This window comes from Pan paniscus, chromosome 10 (genome assembly GCF_029289425.2).
Source record: "Pan paniscus chromosome 10, NHGRI_mPanPan1-v2.0_pri, whole genome shotgun sequence".
NCBI lineage: Eukaryota > Metazoa > Chordata > Mammalia > Primates > Hominidae > Pan > Pan paniscus.
The window spans coordinates 16,747,736-16,770,548 of NC_073259.2; positions in this window are offsets into that span (position 1 = coordinate 16,747,736).

A 22,813-nucleotide genomic window follows, 5' to 3' on the forward strand; every position below is an offset into this window, starting at 1 on the left:
TCTTGACTGAAATATGCCTTTGTACATTTTTATTGAGCAATTAAAGGCTCATTTAACCAGTCATCCTAACAACATGGACATATGGCTTTTGTCAGATTGGAATGATCTACAAAGCTTATGAGGCTTGAACTTTGGGGTCTTTCATGTGCACAGGCCCTTTTCAAGACCCTGTTTTGAGTAAACAGAATAAAAAGAGATGTAAAAGCTTCATGAACTAGCAGTGGTCTTCTTTATGCCAACTCCTTTACTCAAGCCTTTATGTATTTTTCTGTCTTCCACTGACCCATGGGGACCATAAGATTTCAAGAACTTCTCCTCCCTAAAACAAACTCCAATCATTTGAGGCATATCTGATTTTTTTTCTGAAAAGAAGACTTGAGAATACCTATAGAAGCAAGTTTCTAAATAATTTGATTTTTATGTCTACAAATAATAGCTATCTTCCAGCACTGCTGTAAATGTAATGTGGGATTGCAGATTGTACATGGAAGAATCTGAAAAATGTACTTTAGTGGCTAAACTGAAGGGCCTATTGATATGAGGTATGGCTTTAAATTCTTGCTCTTCTACTAGTTTTTCCTCTGCAGAACATACTCCCTGCAGAATGGTGCCTTCCCTTAGTATTTGTAGTGTTTCTACCTCTCAGCGTGGAACAAATGGTCAGTGTTAACAATGGGTTCTTTCCTTTACAACTCACGATGGGGTAAGGAAAATTCTCATGTTTGTTTCTGTCTTTTCACCTTTGCATTCATAATATAATCATCTTAAATACATATCTACAGGCACTTAGCACCACAGTAAGTTTTATAATTTTTGCTTCAACACAAATGTATTGTCTTTCAGTTTTGCAGCTCAGAAATCAGTACTGGGTCTCACTGGGTTGAGTCCATGTGTCATGGATGGAATTCCTTTCCGGAGGTTCTAGAGAAGAATCTCATTTTCTTGCCACATTACCTGTCTTTCTTCCATCTTCAAAGCTAGCAATACCAGTTGAGCCTTTTGAAACTCATGCAGAAAACTTGAGAAGAAAAGGAAGATATTTTTGTTAATTTACTTTTTTCTCACTTTGTTTCTTTTATTCTACATTCTTGAATTTCCAGAAATTCCTTTTCTATCCTTTCTTTTATGTTGAGAAAGTTCCATCGAGCCATTTTTAAAAGATTAGTTTGTTGGAAACAAATTCTTTTAGGTTTCCTTCTTTTCTTTCTTCTGAGAATACCTGAATTTCCTTTTTATTATGGAAGGACAGTTTTATTGGACATAAACATCTGGTTTGCAATTTTTTTTCCTTCAGCACTTTAAATATTTGAGTTACATTCTTCCTCATTTCCTGGTTTCTGATATTAACTCTATGGTTATCCACATTGTGTTTTTCCTATAATTATGATGCCATTTCTTGCTTGCTTTTTAAAAAATATTTTATTTGTTTTACTTTTCAGAAATTTGACTATGGTGTTGCTGGGCATGTGTTTCCTTGAGTATATTATGATTGGAATTTTCCCACCTTCTTGCATTTGTAAGTCTATGTCCTTTGCAAGTGTGAGCATTTTTTGGCCATTATTTCTCTAAGTCCTTTTTTAATATCATCCTCATTGTTCTGTTTTCTGAAATTCAGATTGCATGATTGTCGCATCATTTGTTGTGGCCTTTCATGTTTGTGAAACTATGTTAAATTTTTTCAATTGTTTTACCCTGTGTTGTTCAGAGTATAGAATTTCTATTATTGCAACCCCTAAACACTGACTGAGTCTTTCCTCAATCATTTGCTTTCTGATAATTTTCACAGCCAATATGGTTTTTTCTTAATTTTAGACATTATATATGTCAGTTCTGAAATTTCTATTTTATAATATTTTATAGTTCCTTTTTCTGCTGAGAAGTTTTTTCCCATTCTTTTCTGCTGAGAAGTTATTTCCCTCTTTATTTTGGAAATGTTCACATTTACCTCAGAAAAGATGGCTATAAGAGCTGCTTTAAAGTCTGATCATTTCCATATCCAAGTTGTTTCAAGGTTGTCATCCCTTGGTTGCATGCTTCATGAAGAATTGGTCAATTCTTTATGGTTTGTAAAAGTATATTGAGTAGTTTTCTATTGTATTCCTCAGATAGGCATTTTCTCAGTTTACAATACACGAAAAGTTCAATAAGGCAAGCTTTGGACATTGAAGGGTGCAGGCACTCAGGCTGCATCGTGATCCACCTACTGGCTCCACTGGCAGATGGGTTAGTCCCACTGACATTATTCTACTTGGAGCTTCTACGTGGATGATTCCCCTTGGCTCTTATGAGATAAAAGCATAAGTATTTCACATAATACACACTTATAAAATTAAAAACAATAGAAAAGTGCACTGAATGGGTCCCAAGAGCCCTATCCACAACGTCTTCCTAAATTTCATCTTTTGTACCCCATTTGCTCAAAGCTCAATTGAACTCAAGCACTTCTTTTTTCTTTTGCCCTACAGGAACCGCAGAGTTTAACATTTGTTTCTTAGATGCTATCCCCGTAGCCAGGCAGCCCTGCTATCTTCTGACTGGGGATTTACAGAATGCAGGAAAATGAGGCTGAGGTAGAACGAGTGACTATACACCCAGCATGCTAGCTCATGACTGTAATCCCACTACTTTTGGAGGCTGAGGTTGGAGGATTATTGATGCCAGGAATTCAAGATCAGCCTGAGCAATGTAGTGAGACGTCCCCATGTATATAAGAAAATGTACAAAATCAACCTTGCATGGTGATTGGCACCTGTAGTCCCATCTAATTCAGAAGGTGATCTGGAAGAATTGTTTGATCCCGGGAGTTCAAGACTGCAGTAAGCCATGATTGCACCACTGTACTCCAGCTTAAGAGACAGAGCAAGTCCCTGTCTCTAAAAAGAAATAATACTAATAATAACATTAATAATAATAAATGACTGCTGCAACTGAAAACGTTTTTTTCCCCCACCTTGGCTTCTAGCCCCAGGGTCTACCTCCTTTCAAATGCATCTCCAATGTCTATGGATTCTACAGACTTGCAGTCTCTTCCTTTCTTTCCCCTCATGTGTCACTGTGGCTCTATCCTGTATCCTCAGCAAGCCTTCCCACACTCCGAAAAAATCAAGTACAATGGTGAACTGAGCAAGTATGGGCAATAGAGCTATAAATATTTATGTTTCTACCCTCCTTGATATTTTTACAATATTTGGAGATGGGTATGTAGGGCCTTTAGTCCTTCTTGGGTCAGGGTCATCTCAGCCTTAAAGGAACTGAGATCAGAGTAGAGGAAAAGAAGTGATAAGACAGATGTGAACAAAACATCTTCATGCAAGTAAGCAAGATACATTTACTGGCTAATTCAAGCACTGTAACCGCAGCCTAAGACTCAAATGAATAAACACTGAATCTGAAGTCCCCCCAAAGGTGTGCAACAGCTTTGGGGGATTTTTAACGCTTTACCTCCTGTTATCTGTGGAATGGAGCAAAAACTAAGTGTTACATGGGAAGTTGGTTTCAATTATACCACCTGGTACTCAGTTCACAACCATTTCCCAATCCTACTTCTTAATGAGCTATATAAAAGGAGAAGATTTTTTGACCACTTGTCATACATTTTGGTCAACGTGCCAGCTATTGATATGTATTTTTTACATTATTAACTGAAGAAAAATGAATGCCTTTTACAAATGTTATAAGATTACAAAACAAAAAGAAATCCAAAGGAAACAAATTAGGGTTGTAATGTGCAAGCCTAATGATTTTCCATCAGAACTCTCATATAATTGCCCTGTTTGATAAGAGAAATGAGCAGGAGCAAGGTTGTGGTGAAGGACTCTGCTGAAGCTTTCCCAGGGATTCCTATACTAAAGCTTTGGCTTTCTCAAAGTATTCTCAGAATAAGCAGTTATTGTCATTCTCCAGAACGTCAACCAGCAAAATGACTTGAGCTTTCCAATAAACTCTTGCCATGACCTTTGTGCTCTCCTCATCCACTTTTGTTTTGACTGGACTTTTCCACTTCTTGGTAGCCATTTCATTGATTGTATTTGTTTTCAGGATTTTACTGGTAAAGCCATGCGTTATCTCCTCTTATAATTCATTGAAGAAATGCTTACAGTCTTCATTGCTCCTATTTAAATTTTTAGGGAAACTTCTGCTCTTGTCTGTACTTCATCTTGGTGACACAGTTTGGGCATCCATCAAGTGAAAAGTTTACTAAACTTTAATCATTCAGTTAGAATCATGTAAACTGAACCAACTGAGAAGTCTGCAATGTTGGCTATTGTGTGAGCTGCTAATCATCACACATATTCTCCTGGGTATAAAGAAGATGAATTTATTCCTTGCAATATGATGTGACTCATCTGTCACTGTAGACTTTAGGTTCAACATTGCCTCATTCCTTCTTGAAATGAGGAATTCCTCATTGAATTTGTGAACTGCTGACTTCTACAACCAATGTCAACTTACCATGTGCCAAGTAGGACAACTTTTTGGACACCATCAATGATTTTACCTTCTTCCAAGCTTCACCATAAATTTGATGTTTTTATTCACTTTAATTTTAGAAGAATTCATGTTGCTCTTCTAGGGGCTCTTTTGAAACTGCTCTCTTATTTTTCTTGATGCCTCAAACTAGCTCCTGTTCAGACATGTTATAGCAAAACATTATGATTTCATTTTGGTGCCAAAAAACTTGGAATCCATTCATGGTATTTCTTAATAGAATATACATTTTCCGTTAACATTTTAACAACCCACTGCATATAGGAAGGCGTCCTGATACAATAAGCTCTACTACAGGTAACTTAGACTTTTCCAGCTGACTAGGCATATTGGTTTCTTGTTTTTCTCCTAGCATAAATAGGAATGTTTTCTGAAAGTGGAATATAATACCAGTGGCCAAATATTCTCCAGCTACATGGAAAGTTTAACATTTGTAAGTAAGAGTCACATGCTTTAATAGAGACACAGAGTGCTTGGGCCAACCTGGTGTCCTGATCTTATTGAATGATTTTCTCTGGTTTCACCAAACATTATTTGGAAAGAGAAGCTGGTGATGAGCAGAGTCTGGCCTAGGTAGCTTACGATGGCCCATCAAGTAGGGAAGAAACACAAGAGAGAAGAAGCAGAGAGGAGTGCGAGGCAGATGTGCCTCCTTGTGGGAGTCAATAGTCCTGGTTGGAGGCAGGCTTCTGTTTGTCTACTGAGTACACAAGCCAAGAGGTGATGCTTCCAAATATCACTCCGCTCACACCCTATTCATGACCTTCTCCTATGTCAGAAATGCATGAAAGAGATTAGCATATCAGGAAGGAGTAAATATCAAGTATCAAGCTACCAGAGACAACCAAAATAGAGGTTATCAAAGAACTGAAGGAGACAGTGTCACTTAGGATGAGGTCAAAGCAAGGAGCAGGACTGCAACAGGAGCTTAGGCACTTGTCCATGAGTCAAGGACCTCAGTAATCCACTTGCCATTTAAAACAAATGTAAATTTACCATGTGCCAAGCAGGACTCTTGATTTCTACTCCTAAAACCTGCTCTCCCCTGAATTTCTTCATCATAGCCGTCAAAACAAAATATCACAGACTAGGTATTCTTAAGCAATAGAAATTACTTTCCAACACTTCTGGATGCTCAAGTTCCATGAGGAAGGTGTCAGCAGGTTTAGTTCTTCTGGGCTGTGTCTGCTTGGCATCTAGGTATCTGCCTTCTTGCTGTGTCCTTCCATGGATGTGTATGTACTTCCTGTGTCTCTCTCTACAAATTTCCAGTTCTTATAAGGAATTTCCACTTCTTATACGGACAGCAATCTTATTGGATTTAGTTCCACTGAAACTCCATCATTTCAGCTTGATCACCTCTTCCTAGGGCTGTTTTCTAAACACAATCATATTCTAAGGAAAAAGAAGTTGGTTGTGGATTTTTCTATAGCTAAGCCTATCATATTTTGCTAAATATTTGATTATATAGAGATTATTTCTTTGGAACTTTGAGCTGTGTGAGGACAACACAAACCTGGCCATTCATGGCTGACAGAAGGTTGGCCCTCAGCCTGGTCAGACCCACACAGATTGTCTAATATTCTTTGGATCTGGCTCTAGTCAGAAAAGTCTTGGTGTTGTAGAATACAGGTGTCTTCACGCATTGTATTATTAATATTCATGGGGAGGTTAAAGCAAAGTTGGCCACGAAAACTACCAAGGGGTTCTAGAATGAACAGAATGAATACACAGTTCTTGAATGGGACATCCTATTTCGTGTCTTTAATTTTTTTCCTTGCTCTACCCCTTTGTTAGAATGTTTGATCAGATTCAGTTTGGGCTTTACATCTTTTAGGAAATTATGTTTTTTAATATAGATTCTCGCTCTGTCACCCAGGCTGGAGTGTGGTGTCATGATCCTGGCTTACAGCATCCTTGAACGCCTGTGCTCAGGGGATTCCCCCCGCTTCAGCCTCTTGAGTTGCTCGAATTACAGGTTCATGACACCATGTCCGTTTATTTTCTGTTTGTTTGTTTTAAAATTTTCTTGAAGAGATGGAGCCTCACTTTGTTGCTCAGGCTGGCCTTTTTTTTTTTTTTTTTGGAGACGGAGTCTCACTCTGTGTCCCAGGCTGGAGTGCAGTGGCGCAATCTCTGCTGACTGTAAGCTCCGCCTCCTGGGTTCACGCCATTCTCCTGCCTCAGCCTCCTGAGTAGCTGAGACTACAGGCGCCCGCCACCACGCCCGGCTAATTTGGTTTTGTATTTTTAGTAGAAACGGTGTTTCACTGTGTTAGCCAGGATGGTCTCGATCTCCTGATCTCATGATCTGCCCGCCTTGGCCTCCCAAAGTGCTGGGATTACAGGCGTGAGCCACCGTGCCCGGCCTGGTCTTGAACTTCTGGCCTCAAGGGATCCTCACACCTCACTCTTCCAAAGTCCTGCGATTATAGGCATCAGTTGCCACGTTCAGCCTTTCTTCTAGGAAAAATTTTTAATCACTCCCAATTAAAATGCGTGGCCACAATTATATGCTTAAATAAGATGGTCTGGCACCCACATAAAAGCCTCAAGAGTATTACATTGATCTATTTCTTAGTGCCTGTGATATCTGTCTCCCAGATTGTTCTTTCACACAGAAATTTTTTTCATTTCTGCAATATTCTGAAACTAATTTCTTCCCACTCTCTTTCTAAAATGTATTTGTTGAAATTTTGTGTTCTAAATCAATCTTGCCTGTGTTTACTTTTCATCTTATATCTGACTTCTTTTTAAATAAAATTTGGGAAAATTTTAAAATCTAATCTTCTAAGTAACCATCTATATTTCTTGTTACTCCTTTATTTTTCTTTTTGTTTTTAAAATTTGCATCAATATACTGTGCTTCCAAGGTCTTTTTACTGAGGTTCTGTTGGTAGCTCTCTTTTCATCTGCTGACTTTTCTGTTATAGCAAGTAGCTCCTGCCCATCCTTTCATCCTTTTCATGGAAAGCGTAGGTGAGTCAGTATCAACAGCTGCCACTTATCATTTCAGGCTTTGAATAAGTCTCGTGCTGTCATTCAGTTTTTGTTCAGGGATAGTGATAACTTCGGGATGGCCATGTTAGAAGTAATGAGTAGGGGGATGTGACTGGAAATCCTAAAGACAAACTGCTTGATCAGTTGGATGAGGGGATCCTGTGTTGTACATGTAAGAATCTGTTCCTGCCCTTCCAGAATGGTTTGAGAATAAAAGGGGATTTCAAAAAGTTTGTGGAAGAATATAATTACAATATGAAAGTAGACAGTATAAACTTTATTTCTTAACATAAGCTCCATCACATTCAAGAAGTTTAGCAAGTAATGACACAAGAAATTTAGCCTATCTATAAAAATTGACGATCCTGAAATTAGTTTCAGAATGCAGTCTTTTCACATCATTAACTGAAGAAAACAGAGTACACTTTAAAAATATTTCAATATTAGAAAAAAAATCTGAAGTCCAAAGATACTGCATCAGAACTGTAAGTTGGGTGCCTAGGGATTTTCTTTTTTTTTTTTTTTTTCTTTTCTGTTGTATTTACATAGCTTGGGGAACAGGTGGTGTTTGGTTACGTGAATCAGTTCTGCAGTGGTGATTTGTGAGATTTTGGTGCACCCATCATCCGGGCAGTATACACTGCACCCAGTGTATAAGAGAGAGGTAAAAGTGACGTCTTTTACCCCTCTCCCCTTTCCCACTCTTTCCCCCTGAGTTCCCAAAGTCCATTATGTCATTCTTATGCCTTCGCATTCTCATAGTTTAGCTCCGATTCATGAGTGAGAACATGCGATGTTGGCTTTTCCATTCCTAAGTTGCTTGACTTAGAATGATAACATCAACTTATGAGAGAGTATGGAGTAAGTTAGCCAAAACTTTAGCAGGGAAATGCCCGGAAAAGCTTTAGCAGAGAGTTCTTATCCATCACAACAATGCTCCTGCTCATTTCTCTCATGAAACAAGGGCAATTTTGCCAGACTTATGAGGGACATTCACTAGGCATCCAATCTCATCCATTTATCTGCTAAAGATTTGGCTAACTTTCTCCAAACTCCAAACTTATAAGCTGATGTCGTCATCTTTGACCCTCCAGAAAGTTAACAAACAAAATACCTCGAACATCCAAAAATACCGTTGACATGATGTTTGCTCTTGTCGCATTTATTTAGACTAGACCACTTCCACCTCTTGGTAGCCATTGCTTTGATTGTGTTTTTCCTTTAGGATGGCACTGGTAAAGCCATGTTTGATTTCCTGTTACAACTCTCCAAAGAAATGCTTTAGGATCTTTTCTTTTCTTTTCTTTTCTTCTACTTCCTACTTCTTTAATTTTTCATTGAACCTTCTGTTCTTCTCTGTAGCTGACTTAGGTACAGCAGTTTTGGCCATCATCAAGTCGATAGTTTGCTCAACTTTAATTTTTCAGCCAGAAAAAAATTTATGTAATCTGAACCAATTGACAGTCTTCTTGTGCTAGCCCTTTTTTCTGCTGTTAACTGTGAGGTCTCTTCAATTGGAATAAAAGAAGATAAAATTTTTGCCCATAAGTTGCTGTGTATGGTCTGCTGCTGCAGAGTTCACCTTCACCATCATCTAGTCGATTCTTAAAAGGAGTTATCCATTTGTGAAGGGCTGATTTACTTAGGCACAAATATTTCATGATGCATCAGTGATTTCACCATCCCTCCGCCCAAGCTGCATCATAAACTTGATATTCGTTCTTGATACAATTTTAGTAGAATATTTGTTGATCTGATAGAAGTTGTTTTCAAACTGCTGTCTCAACCATGTTAGTGACTGAACTATATCCTTTTCAGACATGTTGTAACAAGTTAGTAAAAATGTATTTTGGTATGAAAAATGTTTATATCCCTGCATAATTTTAAAAAATAATATGTATTTTCCACAAACAGTTTGAAGATGCCTTATATTACTGGAAGTTGTCCTCATACAATGAAGTTTGTTGCTGATTACTCTGCCATTGGCTGGTGATCAGGCAGATTGTTGTTTTCCTCCCTCACCCCTTCTGGAATATTAGGGATGTTTGCTAAGAGGAAATATATTACCAGTTAGCAATTCTTCTTTGGCTATGCAATAATAAAACAATTGTAGCTTGGCTTTATGTGCTTTATGGGAGGCACAGAATAGTTGCCTGGCCTAGCAGGTACCCTAATGTTATTGGGATGAGTGTCACTACATTCCACACACACTAATTGGACAGGGAAACTGGAGATGAATGTTCCTGCTTAGCGACTTATGCTGGACCTTCTAAGTAGGAAAGGAAGATCAGAGGGCAGGCACAGAGGGAAGTGCCATGCAGACTTGCCTCGTTGCATCGGTTCCTGTAGAAGTGATAGTCCTGGTGAAAGAAAGGCTCCCCCTTGTCTTGGTGAATACAGGAAGACAGCAAGCATTGCCTTCAAATGTCACTCAGCTCACGCCCTTTCCCTGACATTTTCCAATGTCAGCAATGAGTGAAAAAGATTAGTGTATTAGAGAAGAATAAAAATCAGCTATGAACTCTCCAGACACAAATAAAACAGAGGTGACAGAAGAGCTGGAAGAGACCCTGTCAGTGAGTGAGGATGGGGTCAAAGTGAGGAGCAGGACTGCAACAGGAGCTCAGGCTTTCTGTCAGTTGAAGCTCTCAACAATTTGCATCAATATACTGTGTTTCCAAGGTCTTTTGGGTTGGGAACCAACCCAAATGTCCATCAATGATAGACTGAATTAAGAACACGTGGCACATATACACCATGGAATACTGTGCAGCGATAAAAAATGATTAGTTCATGTCCTTTGTAGTGACATGGATGAAGCAGGAAACCATCATTCTGAGCAAACTATCGCAAGGAAAGAAAACCAAACACCAAATGTTCTCACTCATAGGTGGGAATTGAACAATGAGAACACTTGGACACAGGGTGGGGAACATCACACACCAGGGCCTGTTGTGGGGTGGGGAGATGGGGGAGGGATAGCATTAGGAGAAATATCTAATGTAAATGATGAGTTAATGGGTGCAGCAAACCAACATGGCACAAGTATACATATGTAACAAACCTGCACATTGTGCAAATGTACCCTAGAACTTAAAGAATAATAAGAAAAAATAAAATAAAATAAAATTGACACCCTAACATCACAATTAAAAGAACTAGAGAAGCAAGAGCAAACAAATTCAAAAGCTAGCAGCAGACAAGAAATAACTAAGATCAGAGCAGAACTGAAGGAGATAGAGACATGAAAAACCCTTCAAAAAATCAATGAATCCAGTTGCTGGTTTTTTGAAAAGATTAACAAAATATATAGAGCACTAGCCAGACTAATAAAGAAGAAAAGAGAGAAGAATTAAATAGACATAATAAAAATGATAAAGGGAATATTACCACTGTCCCACTGATATACAAACTACCATCACAGAATACCATAAACACCTCTACACAAATAAACTAGAAAATCTAGAAGAAAAGGACAAATTCCTGGACACATTCACACTCCAGACACTAAGCCAGGAAGAAGTCGAATCGCTGAATAGACCAATAAAAAGTTCTGAAATTGAGGTAGTAATTAATAACCTACCAAGAAAAAAAGCCCAGGACCAGTTGGATTCACAGCCGAATTATACCAGAGGTACAAAGAGCTGCTGGCACCATTCCTTCTGAAAATATTCCATACAATAGAAAAAGAGGCACTCCTTCCTAACTCATTTTATGAGGCCAGCATCATCCTGACACCAAAACCTAGCAGAGACACAACAAAAAAACAAAATTTTAGGCCAATATCCCTCATGAACATCAATGCAAAAATCCTCTATAAAACACTGGCAAACCGAATCCAGCAGCACATCAAAAACCTTATCCACCATGATCAAGTCAGCTTCATCCCTGGGATGCAAGGCTGGTTGAACAAACAGAAATCAATAAACATAATCCGTCAAGTAAACAGAACAAATGACAAAAAACACATGATTATCTCAATAGATGCAGAAAAGGCCTCTGATGAAATTCAACACCCATTCATTCTAAACATACTCAATAAACTAGGTATTGATGAAACATATCTCAAAATAATAAGACCTATTTATGAAAAACCCATAGCCAATATCATACAGAATGGGCAAAACTGGTAGCATTCCCTTTGAAAACCTGCACAAGACAAGAATGCCCTCTCTCACCACTCCTATTCAACATAGTATTGGAAGTTCTGGCCAGGGCAATTAGGAAAGAGAAAGAAATAAAGGTATTCAAATAGAAAGAGAGGAAGTCAAATTGTCTCTGTTTGCAGATGATATGATTGTATATTTAGAAAACACCATCGTCTCAGCCCCAAAACTCCTTAAGCTAATAAGCAACTTCAGCAAAGTCTTAGGATACAAAATCAATGTACAAAAATCACAAGCATTCTTATACACCAAAAACAGACAAACAGCCAAATCATGAGTGAACTCCCATTCACAATTGCTTCAAAGAGAATAAAATACCTAGGAATCCAACTTACAAGGGATGTGAAGGACCTCTACAAGGAGAACTACAAACCACTGCTCAAGGGAATCAGAAAGGACACAAACGAATGGAAAAACATTCCAGGCTCATGGATAGGAAGAATCAATATTGTGAAAATGGCCATACTGCTCAAAGTAATTTATAGATTCAACACTATTCACATGAAGCTACCATTGACTTTCTTCAGAGAATTAGAAAAAACTACTTTAAATTTCATATGGAACTAAAAAGAGCCCATATTGCCAAGACAATACTAAGCAAAAGAACAAAGCTGGAGGCATCATGCAACCTGATTTCAAACTATACTACAAGGCTACAATAACCAAAACAGCATGGTACTGGTACTAAAACAGATGTATAGACCAATGGAACAGAACAGAGGCCTCAGAAATCACGCCACACATCTACAACCATCTGCTCTTTGACAAACCTGACAAAAACTAGCAATGGGGAATGGATTCCCTATTTAATAAACGGTGTTTGGAAAACTGACTAGCCATATGCAGAAAACTGAAAATGTACCCCTTCCTTACACCTTACACAAAAATTAACTAATTGAAGAGGTCCTTCACATCCCTTGTAAGTTAGATTCCTAGGTAGTTTATTCTCTTTGAAGCAATTGTGAATGGGAGTTCATCATGATTTGGCTGTTTCTCTGTTGTTGGTATATAAGAATGCTTGTGATTTTTGCACATTGATTTTGTATCCTGAGACTTTGCTGAAGTTGCTTATCAGCTTAAGGAGATTTTGGGCTGAGATGATGGGGTTTTCTAGATATACAATCATGTCATCTGCAAACAGGGACAATTTGACTCCCTCTTTTCCTAATTGAATACACTTTCTTTCTTTCTCCTTTCTGATTGCCCTGGCCAGAACTTCCTCAACAAAATAAAAGAAGATACAAACAAATGGAAGAAAATTCCATGCTCATGGATAGGAAGAACCAATATCGTGAAAATGGCCATACTGCCCAAGGTAATTTACAGATTCAATGCCATCCCCATCAAGCTACCAATGACTTTCTTCACAGAATTGGAAAAAACTAATTTAAAGTTCATATGGAACCAAAAAAGAGCCTGCGTTGCCAAGTTGATCCTAAGCCAAAAGAACAAAGCTAGAGGCATCAGGCTACCTGACTTCAAACTATACTACAAGGCTACAGTAACCAAAACAGCATGGTACTGGTACCAAACCAGAAATATAGACCAATGGAACAGAACAGATCCCTCACAAATAATACCACTCATCTACAACTATCTGATCTTTGACAAACCTGACAAAAACAAGAAATGGGGAAAGGATTCTCTATTTAACCAATGGTGCTGGGAAAACGGGCTAGCTATATGTAGAAAGCTGAAACTGTATCCCTTCCTTACACCTTTACACCTTATACAAAAATTAATTCAAGATGGATTAAAGACTTAAATGTTAAATCTAAAACCATAAAAACCCTAGAAGAAAACCTAGGCAATACCATTCAGGACATAGACATGGGCAAGGACTTCATGTCTAAAACACCAAAAGCAATGACAACAGAAGCAAAAATTGACAAATGGGATCTAATTAAACTAAAGAGATTCTGAGCAGCAAAAGAAACTACCATCAGAGTGAACAGATGCCACTCTGTAGCAACCTGCAGAGTGGGAGAAAATTTTTGCAATCTACTCATCTGACAAAGGGCTAATATCCAGAATCTACAATAAACTCAGACAAATTTACAAGAAAAAAGCAAACAACCCCATCAACAAGTGGGTGAAGGATATGAACAGACACTTCTCAAAAGAAGACATTTATGCAGCCAACAGACACAGGAAAAAATGCTCATCATCACTGGCCATCAGAGAAATGCAAATCAAAACCACAATGAGATACTATCTCACACCAGTTAGAATGGCAATCATTAAAATGTCAGTAAACAACAGGTGCTGGAGAGGAGGGGAGAAATAGGAACACTTTTACACTGTTGGTGAGAGTGTAAACTGGTTCAACCATTGTGGAAGACAGTGTGGTGATTCCTCAGGGATCTAGAGCTAGAAATACCATTTGACCCAGCCACCCCATTACTGGATATATACCCAAAGGATTATAAATCATGCTGCTATAAAGACACATGCATACGTATGTTTATTGCGGCACTATTCACAATAGCAAAGACCTGGAACCAACCCGAATGTCCAACAATGATAGACTGGATTAAGAAAATGTGGTGAGGCTGGAGCCAAGACGGCCAAATAGGAACAGCTCCGGTCTACAGCTCCCAGCATGAGCAACGCAGAAGATGGGTGATTTCTGCATTTCTATCTGAGGTACATGGTTCATCTCACTAGGGAGTGCCAGACAGTGGGCGCAGGACAGTGGGTGCAGTGCACCGTGTGTGAGCCGAAGCAGGGCAAGGCATTGCCTCACTCAGGAAGCACAAGGGGTCAGGGAGTTCCCTTTCCTAGTCAAAGAAAGGGGTTACAGATGGCACCTGGAAAATCGGGTCACTCCCACCCCAATACTGCGCTTTTCCAAAAGGCTTAAAAAACGGCGCATCAGGAGATTATATCCTGCACCTGGCTCAGAGGGTCCTACGCCCACAGAGTCTCGATGATTACTAGCACAGCAGTCTGAGATCAAACTGCAAAGCGGCAGAGATGCTGGGGGAGGGGCGCCCACCATTGCCCAGGCTTGCTTAGGTAAACAAAGCAGCCTGGAAGCTCGAACTGAGTGGAGCCCACCACAGCTCAAGGAGGCCTGCCTGCCTCTGTAGGTTCCACCTCTGGGGGCAGGGCACAGACAAAAAAAAAGACAGCAGTAACCTCTGCAGACTTAAATGTCCCTGTCTGACAGCTTTGAAGAGAGCAGTGGTTCTCCCAGCACGCAGCTGGAGATCTGAGAATGGGCAGACTGCCTCCTCAAGTGGGTCCTTGACCCCTGAACCCTGAGCAGCCTAACTGGGAGGCACCCCCTAGTAAGGGCAGACTGACACCTCACACAGCCGGGTACTCCTCTGAGACAAAACTTCCAGAGGAACGATCAGACAGCAGCATTTGCGGTTCACGAAAATCTGCTGTTCTGCAGCCACTGCAGCTGGTACCCAGGAAAACCGGGTCTGGAGTGGACCTCTAGCAAACTCCAACAGACCTGCAGCTGAGGGTCCTGTCTGTTAGAAGGAAAACTAACAAACAGAAAGGACATCCACACCAAAAACCCATCTGTACATCACCATCATCAAAGACCAAAACTAGATAAAACCACGAAGATGGGGAAAAAACAGAGCAGAAAAACTGGAAACTCTAAAAAGCAGAGCGCCTTTCCTCCTCCAAAGGAAAGCAGCTCCTCACCAGCAATAGAACAAAGCTGGACGCAGAATGACTTTGATGAGTTGAGAGAAAAAGGCTTCAGACGATCAAACTACTCCAAGCTACAGGAGGAAATTCAAACCAAAGGCAAAGAAGTTGAAAACTTTGAAAAAACTTTAGATGAATGTATAACTAGAATAACCAATACAAAGAAGTGCTTAAAGGGGCTGATGGAGCTGAAAGCCAAGGCTCAAGAACTACGTGAAGAATGCGGAAGCCTCAAGAGCTGATGCGATCAACTGGAAGAAAGGGTATCGTGATGGAAGATGAAATGAATGAAATGAAGCCAGAAGGGAACTTTAGAGAAAAAAAGAATAAAAAGAAATGAACAAAATCTCCAAGAAATATGGGACTATATGAAAAGACCAAATCTACGTCTGATTGGTGTACCTGAAAGTGACAGGGAGAATGGAACCAAGTTGGAAAACACTCTGCGGGATATTATCCAGGAGAACTTCCCCAATCTAGCCAGTCAGGCCAACATTCAGATTCAGGAAATACAGAGAATGCCACAAAGATACTCCTCGAGAAGAGCAACTTCAAGACACATAATTGTCAGATTCACCAAAGTTGAAATGAAGGAAAAAATGTTAAGGGCAGCCAGAGAGAAAGGTTGGGTTACCCACAAAGGGAAGCCCATCAGACTAACAGTGGATCTCCAGGCACAAACTCTACAAGCCAGAAGAGAGTGGGGGCCAATATTCAACAATCTTAAGGAAAAGAATTTCAACCCAGAATTTCATATCCAGCCAAACTAAGCTTCATAAGTGAAACACAAATAAAATCCTTTAAAGACAAGCAAATGTTGAGAGATTTTGTCACCACCAGGCCTGCCCTAAATGAGCTCCTGAAGGAAGCACTAAACATGGAAAGGAACAACCAGTACCAGCCACTGCAAAATCATGCCAAATTGTAAAGACCATCAAGGCTAGGAAGAAACTGCATCAATTAACAAGCAAAACAACCAGCTAACATCATAATGGGAGGATCAAATTCACACATAACAATATTAACTTTAAATGTAAATGGACTAAATGCTCCAATTAAAAGACACAGACTGGCAAATTGGATAAAGAGTCAAGACCCATCAGTGTGCTGTATTCAGGAAACACCTCACGTACAGAGACACACATAGGCTCAAAATAAAAGGATGGAGGAAGATCTACCAAGCAAATGGAAAACAAAAAAAGGCAGGGATTGCAAACCTACTCTCTGATAAAACAGACTTTCAACCAACAAAGATCAAAAGAGACAAAGAAGGCCATTACATAATGGTAAAGGGATCAATTCAACAAGAAGAGCTAACTATCCTGAATATATATGCACCCAATACAGGAGCACCCAGGTTCATAAAGCAAGTCCTGAGTGACCTACAAAGAGACTTAGACTCCCACACAATAATAATGGGAGACTTTAACACCCCACTGTCAACATTAGACAGATCAACAAGACAGAAAGTTAACAAGGATACCCAGGAATTGAACTCAGCTCTGCACCAAGCTGACCTAATAGACATCTACAGAACTCTCCACCCCAAATCAACAGAATAAACAGTTTTTTCAGCACCACACCACACCTATTCCAAAATTGACCACATAGTTGGAAGTAAAGCTCTCCTCAGCAAATGTAAAATATCATAAATTATAACAAACTGTCTTTCAGACCACAGTGCAATCAAACGAGAACTCAGGATTAAGAAACTCACTCAAAACTGCTCAACTACGTGGAAACTGAACAACCTGCTCCTGAATGACTACTGGGTACATAACGAAATGAAGGCAGAAATAAAGATGTTCTTTGAAACCACCGAGAACAAAGACACAACATACCAGAATCTCTGGGACACATTCAAAGCAGTGTGTAGAGGGAAATTTGTAGCACTAAATGCCCACAAAAGAAAGCAGGAAAGATCTAAAATTGACACCCTAACATCACAATTAAAAGAACTAGAAAAGCAAGAGCAAACACATTCAAAAGCTAGCAGAAGGCAAGAAATAACTAAAATCAGAGCAGAACTGAAGGAAATAGAGACACAAAAACACTTCAAAAAATTAATGAATCCACTAGTTGGTTTTTTGAAAGGATCAACAAAATTGATAGACTGCTAGCAAGACTAATAAAGAAGAAAACAGAGAAGAATCAAACAGACGCAATAAAAATGACAAAGGGGATATCACCACCGATCCCACAGAAATACAAACTACCATCAGAGAATACTACAAACACCTCTATGCAAATAAACTAGAAAATCTAGAAGAAATGGATAAATTCCTTGACACATACACCCTCCCAAGACTAAACCAGGAAGAAGTTGACTCTCTGAATAGACCAATAACCGGATCTGAAATTGTGGCAATAATCAATAGCTTACCAACCAAAAAGAGTCCAGGACCAGGTGGATTCTCAGCCGAATTCTACCAGAGGTACAACGAGGAACTGGTACCATTCCTTCTGAAACTATTCTAATCAATAGAAAAAGAGGGACTCCCTAACTCATTTTATGAGGCCAGCATCATCCTGATACCAAAGCCTGGCAGAGATGCAACCAAAAAAGAGAATTTTAGACCAATATCCTTGATGAACATCGATGCAACCATCCTCAATAAAATACTGGCAAACCGAATCCAGCAGCACATCAAAAAGCTTATCCACCATGATCAAGAGGGCTTCATCCCTGGGATACAAGGCTGGTTCAATATATGCAAATCAATAAATGTAATCCAGCATATAAACAGAACCAAAGACAAAAACCACATGATTATCTATGCAGAAAAGGCCTTTGACAAAATTCAACAACACTTCATGCTAAAAACTTGCAATAAATTAGGTATTGATGGGACATATCTGAAAATAATAAGAGCTATTTATGACAAACCCACAGCCAATATCATACTGAATGGGCAAAAACTGGAAGCATTCCCTTTGAAAACTGGCACAAGACAGGGATGCCCTCTCCCACCACTCCTATTCAACATAGTGTTGGAAGTTCTGGCCAGGGCAACGAGGCAGGAGAAGGAAATAAGACATATTCAATTAGGAAAAGAGGAAGTCAAATTGTCCCTGTTTGCAGATGACATGATTGTATATCTAGATAACCCCATTGTTTCAGCCCCAAATCTCCTTAAGCTGATAAGCAACTTCAGCAAAATCTCAGGATACAAAATCAATGTACAAAAATCACAAGCATTCTTATACACAAATAACAGACAAACAAAGAGCCAAATCATGAGTGAACTCCCATTCACAATTGCTTCAAAGAGAATAAAATACCTAGGAATCCAACTTACACGGGATGTGAAGGATCTCTTCAAGGAGAACTACAAACCACTGCTCAAGGAAATAAAAGAGGATACAAACAAATGGAAGAACATTCCATGCTCATGGGTAGGAAGAATCAATATCATGAAAATGGCCATACTGCCCAAGGTAATTTCAATGCCATCCCCATCAAGCTACCAATGACTTCCTTCACAGAATTGGAAAAAACTACTTTAAAGTTCATATGGAACCAAAAAAGAGCCCGCATCGCCAAGTCAATCCTAAGCCAAAAGAACAAAGTTGGAGGCATCACGCTATCTGACTTCAAACTATACTACAAGGCTACAGTAACCAAAACAGCATGGTACTAGTACAAAAACACAGATATATACCAATGGAACAGAACAGATCCCTCAGAAATAATGCCACATATCTACAACTATCTGATCTTTGACAAACCTGAGAAAAACAAGCAATGGGGAAAGGATTCCCTATTTAATAAATGGTGCTGGGAAAAGAGGCTAGCCATATGTAGAAAGCTGAAACTAGATCCCTTCCTTACACCTTATACAAAAATTAATTCAAGATGGATTAAAGACTTAAACATTAGACCTAAAACCACAAAAACCCTAGAAGAAAACCTAGGCATTACCATTCAGGACATAGGCCTGGGGAAGGACTTCATGTCTAAAACACCAAAAGCAATGGCAACAAAAGACAAAATTGACAAATGGGATCTAATTAAACTCAAGAGCTTCTGCACAGCAAAAGAAACTACCATCAGAGTGAACAGGCAACCTACAAAATGGGAGAAAATTTTCACAACCTACTCATCTGACAAAGGGCTAATATCCAGAATCTACAATGAAGTCAAACAAATTTACAAGAAAAAAACAAACAACCCCATCAAAAAGTGGGCAAAGGACATGAACAGACATTTCTCAAAAGAAGACATTTATGCAGCCAAAAAACACATGAAAAAATGTTCACCATCAGTGGCCATCAGAGAAATGCAAATGAAAACCACAATGAGATACCATCTCACACCGGTTAGAATGGCAATCATTAAAAAGTCCAGAAACAACAGGTGCTGAAGAGGATGTGGAGAAATAGGAACACTTTTACACTGTTGGTGGGACTGTAAACTAGTTCAACCATTGTGGAAGTCAGTGTGGCGATTCCTCAGGGATCTAGAACTAGAAATACCATTTGACCCAGCCATCCCATTACAGGATATATACCCAAAGGATTATAAATCATGCTGCTATAAAGACACATGCACACATATGTTTATTGTGGCACTATTCACAATAGCAAAGACTTGGAACCAACCCAAATGTCCAACAATGATAGACTGGATTAAGAAAATGTGGCACATATACACCATGGAATACTATACACTCATAAAAAATGATGAGTTCATGTCCTTTGTAGGGACATGGATGAAATTGGAAATCATCATTCTCAGTAAACTATTGCAAGAACAAAAAACCAAACACCACATATTCTCACTCATAGTGGGAATTGAACAATGAGAACACATGGACACAGGAAGGGGAACATCACACTCTAGGGACTGTTGTTGGGTAGGGGGAGTGGGGAGGGATAGCTTTAGGAGATATACCTAATGCTAACTGATGAGTTAATGGGTGCAGCACACCAGCATGGCACATGTATACATATGTGACAAACCTGCACATTGTGCACATGTACCCTAGAACTTAAAGTATAATAATTTAAAAAATTAACTCAAGATGGATTAAAGACTTAAATGTAAGACCAAATCCATAAAATCCCTGGAAGAATACCTAGACAATACCATTCAGGACATGGGCATGGGCAAAACTTTATGACTAAAACACCAAAAGCAATTGCAAGAAAAGCCAAAATTGACAAATGGGATCTAATTAAACTAAAGAGCTTCTGCACAGTAAAAGACATTATCATTAGAGTGAACAGGCAACCAACAGAATGGGAGAAAATTTTTGCAATCTATCCATCTGATGAAATCTAATATCCAGAATCTACAAGTAACTTAAACAAATTTACAAGAAAATAACAAACAGCCATATCAAAAAGTGGGTGAAGGATATGAACAGACATATCTCAAAAAAAGACATTTATGTGTCCAACAAACATGAAAAAAAGCTCATCATCACTGATCATTACAGAAATGTAAATCAAAAATGCAATGAGATACCATCTCTTGCCAGTTAGAATGGTGATTATTAAAAAGTCAGGAAACAGACTGGGCACAGTGGCTCATGCTTGTAATCCCAGCATTTTGGGAGGCCGAGGTGGGCAGATCACTTGAAGTCAGGAGTTTGAGACCAGCCTGACCCACATGGTGAAACCCTGTCTCTACTAAAAATACAACATTAGCTGGGCATGTTGGTGTATGAGTGTAATCCCAGCTACTCAGGAGACTGAGTATCACTGGAACCCGTGAGGCAGAGGTTGCAGTGAACCCAGATCCCACAATTGCACTCCAGCCTGGGCAACAAAGAACAAAACTCTGTCAAAAAAAAAATATATATATATACACAAAAATTAGCCAGGCATGGTAGTACGCACCTGTAATCCCAGCTACTCAGGAGGCTGAAGCAGGAGAATCACTTGAACCCAGGAGGCAGAGGTTGCAGTGAGCTGAGATCGGGCCACTGCACTCCAGTCTGGGTGACAGAGCCAGACTCTGTCTCCAAAAAAAAAAAAAAAAGTCAGAAAACAACAGATGCTGGAGAGAATGTGGAGAAATAGGAACAGTTTTACACTGCTGGTGGGAGTGTAAATTAGTTCAACCATTGTGGAAGACAGTGTGGCAATTCCTCAAGGATCTAAAATCAGAAATATCATTTGACCCAGCAATCCCATTACTGGGTATATACCCAAATGATTATAAATCTCTCTACTATAAAGACACATGCACGTGTATATTTATTGCAGCACTATTTACAAGACCAAAGACTTGGAACCAATGAAATGCCCATCAATGATAGACTGGATAAAAAAAAATGTGGCACATATACACCTTGGAATACTATGCAGCTATGAAAAAGGATGAGTTCATGTTCTTTGGAGGGACATGGATGAATCTGGAAACCATCATTCTCAGCAAAGTAACACAGGAACAGAAAACCAAACACCACATGTTCTTACTCATAAGTGGGAGTTGAACAATGAGAACACAGGGACACAGGGAGGGGAACATCACACACCAGGGGATGTCAGGGAGCAGGAGGCAAGGGGAGGGATAGCATTAGGAGAAATACCTAATGCATGCCAGGCTGAAAACCTAAATGATGGGTTGATGGGTGCAGCAAACCACCATGGCACATGTATACCTATGTAACAAACCTGCACCTTCTGCACGTGTATCCCAGAACTTAAAGTATAATAAAAAAGAAAAGAAAGGAAAGCCACAAAGAGATATCATCTTACCTCAGTCAGAATGACTATGATTAAAAGCGTGAAAAATAACAGCTGTTGGCAAGGATATGGAGAAAGGAGAACTCTTATACATCCCTGGTGGGAATGTTAATTAGTACAGCTTCTATGGAAAGCAGTGTGATTTCTCAAAGAACTAAAACTAGAGCTATATTTCCATTGAGCAATCCTACAACTGGGTATCTCCCCAAAGGAAAAGTAGTCAATGTATCAAACACATACCTTGACCTGTATGTTTATTGTAGCAACATTCACAGGAACAAAGAAATTGAATCAACCTAAGTGTCCATTAATGAATGATTTGATTAAAAATGTAATTATGTATACCCAATGCCATATCACTCAATCATAAAGAGAGAATGAAATCACATATTTTGTGGCAATATGGATGGAACTGGGGGTCTTTTTCTTAAGCAAAACAGGCTAGATACAGAAAATGAAATATAACACGCTCTCACTTGTAAGTGGTTGCTAAAGAATGTGTTTGCACAGATGAAGAGAGTGAAATAACACACAATGAAGACTGGGAAGCTGGGGAGGCACTTGCCACACTTGAGCAGTTGAGCAGTAGGATATTAATTAATAAATGCAGATTTTGTTATTGAATAATGAATACCCTAATGTCATGGCTTAAGCACTATGTAATCTATTTAACAAAACCAAACTTGTAATACATACATTTGTGCACATAAACATTTTTTAAAATTAACAGAAACTCTAGGCATACTGCTCCCCCAACCTCACCATTAAAAAGAAGAGGCAATGACCAGTGT